This window comes from Colobus angolensis, unplaced genomic scaffold (genome assembly GCF_000951035.1).
Source record: "Colobus angolensis palliatus isolate OR3802 unplaced genomic scaffold, Cang.pa_1.0 Scaffold401, whole genome shotgun sequence".
Lineage (NCBI taxonomy): Eukaryota > Metazoa > Chordata > Mammalia > Primates > Cercopithecidae > Colobus > Colobus angolensis.
In genome coordinates, this window is record NW_012117389.1 from 1,224,592 (window position 1) to 1,227,428 (window position 2,837).

Here is a 2,837-nt window from a genome sequence, read left to right on the forward strand (position 1 = left end):
AAATTAGTTGATAAGCAAACGTCCACAAAAGGCTGAATTCCTAAAATCCTAGATTTCTCCTAGGAGGTGAACAATAATTCCCTGATAGACATGCTAGCTCTGATGAAAAAGAAAATAAAGGTTCGTCATCATTCTACTTGCTCTTGTCTGTGTTTCTGCCTCCACAGGAAAATCCTGTTTTGTAGTTCACTTAGTGGTACCTGTACAGGTGTTCCAAAGTGTTCAGTCCTGTGGAGGGTAGCAGAGGCTCATAAGTTAAGATCTTGATCATGCATCAAATAAAAAGAAAACATTCTTGGTCTTCTAAAATTATGGAAGTTATTCCAAAGATCAGTGCAGAACTCCCTGCAAAGATTTCTAGGATTCTTTGAAAACTGGATGTGATCCTCTATTTGAAAGCCCTTAAGAAATGTGGTGAATTTCAAGACGAATTTAGTTTTCCCAGAAACTCCCCGAAGAAATGAAGAGTGTTGTAATAACAAGTTATGATAGTTGCTTTTTATTGAGTACCTATTATGTGACAGCAAGAACCAGTGTGCCATTTCCATGCTTCCTCTCCCATTGAACAGCAAACATGGTGGCCCTGAGTTCAGATGGTGGAGCCTCAACAGGGAAGCAGCCTGGATCCCTGGGTGGCCTGATAGAGGAAGTCCCTGGCAACGTACATCAGAATTTATGCACACAAAAAGGAAACTTTTGTTGTGTTAAGCCATTCAAGTGTCAGGTTTTATCTGTTGCATCAGCTAGCAGTTACTTAACTGATAAATGCACTACTTTTATTTATATATATATGTTCATATAATAAATTGTATTTAAATATAAAAGTATTATATTTAAATTTATTTATACTTACTTATATTTATACTTGTTTACGTAAATAATTGAATAAGTCTTGAGGAACTCCTAGGCTTATTTAAATATTTTCATTATAATAGTAACTGTGCAAGTATACTTATTGAAAAAAAATTTTAAAATACAGATCAATCAAAATTCTTGCCTTTAAAAAATTCCTGCAAAATTCAGGCACCTTTTTGGGGATAACCACAATTAACAATTTGATGTGTATTATTTTAAAGCTGAATCTAGGTTTTTTCATACATTAATATAGTAGAAAATTACACTGTGAGTTTTTTTGGTAGACTTAGCTGAGGCTTTATTTTGGAAAAACACAATTGAATTGCTTTTTAGTTAGGAGGCATGAGCAATATCAGGTACCCCAGGCAGTAAACTCCCCACAATGGTGGGCTGAGGGCTAGGGCTGAGCATCAGATGGGTCCCCTGCTCCCTATGCTCCCCTGCACAGTGGCCTCTCCCACAGGTTCTGGGGCAACCACAGGAGCGGGTAGGCCAGGAGGGACTTCTGTGGCTATTCAATTGGGCGGAACATCAGGGGACCCTGACACTAGCTTCCCATCACGGGTCTCAAAAATCTTCACAGCCATGGCCCTGGAGGAGCTCCTGAGGCTAAAGGCATCAGAACCCCTGCCAGAGCCCAGGCTGTAGAGCTTGTGAGGCTCCCATAGGCCAAACTCAGCCCACCTGAGTAGCCACTGGTGTTCTTACTATGGAAACTCATGTTACTCATCCCAGACTCCATCCAGCTCTCCTCATCCTCCACTCCAGCAGCTTCCTGTAGGTGGTAATCTCAATGTCCAGGGCCAGTTTGAATTTCATCAGCTCCTGGTACTCGTGCAACTGCTGGGCCATGTCCTGGTTGGCCCCCTGCGAGGCTGCCTCCAGCTCCACTAGCTTTGCACTGACGTCCCTAATGGGCATTGGTGTCCATAACAGCCAGCTTCCCACAGTGCTTAGCATCTGCCATGATGTCCTCAGGTAAGCCATCTTGCCTTTGAGGCCCTCAGTCTCAGCCTAGAGCTGGCTGATGTTCCAGTTCATTTCAGAGATATCCATCTTCGTACAACACAGGTCAGCTCTGTGCTTCCCAGGCGGCATCTGCAGCCCCTCACACTTGTTCTGGTACATGTTCTCAGCCTCAGCTGGGTTACGGCTGACAATCTCCTCACACTGCGTACACTTGGCAGTGATGCCATCCACATCCAGGGAGCGGCTGTTGCCCATAGGTAGGAATCACAGCTGTGTCCAAAAACTGGGACTGCACCTCAGGATCTTTTCTTCATACAGCTGTCTGAGGAAGTTGATCTTGTGGGTCAACTCTTTCAGCTGAGACTTCAGCTCTACTTTGTTCATGTAAGCTTCATCCACATCCTTCTTGTTGAGGGCAAATTCATTATAGCTGTATACTTATTGATCTCATCCTTGTATTTATTCCTGAAGTTTCCCACCAGTCCCTGAATGTATCCAAGACCTGCTTCCAGCTTCAGCTTTTTCATGGCCCAGTTTCCAGATGTTTCCAAAGGCTATTGATGTAGGTGTCAAACATGATGTTGTTCCAAGCTGCCTTCTGCTGTGGCAGGAGGCTCCACTTGGTCTCCAGCATCTTGTTCTGCTGCTCCAGGAACCACACCTTGTCAATGAAGGAGGCAAACTAGTTGAGAGTCTTGATCTGCTGTTTCTCCTGGGTGCCCACAGCCTGGATGTTGGGGTCCACCTCCACCTTAAGAGACTCTGGTTCATCTTGAGTGGAGACAGGCCGGCTGAACCAGATAGAGATTCAAGGAGCCCAGAAGCTGCTTCTGAGTAGAAGCAATTTTTAAAAATATGCATGGGTAATGAAATATACATTCACCTGACATTTGCCTTTGCCACTTAATAAAGTGGATGCAGAATCTTGCCATAACAGCGCATATAAATCTACCTCTCTTTTGTACCTACTCCCTAGTATTCTAAAGAATGTAAGAATGTATGTGTCATAATTA

At 43.5% G+C, this 2,837-nt stretch overlaps 1 pseudogene; it reads right to left on the minus strand.

Moving 5' to 3' along the window:
• Positions 1-1,370: 1,370 nt before the first annotated feature.
• LOC105521603 lies at positions 1,371-1,842 on the minus strand (annotated as a pseudogene).
• Between the last annotated feature and the right edge of the window lie 995 nt (positions 1,843-2,837).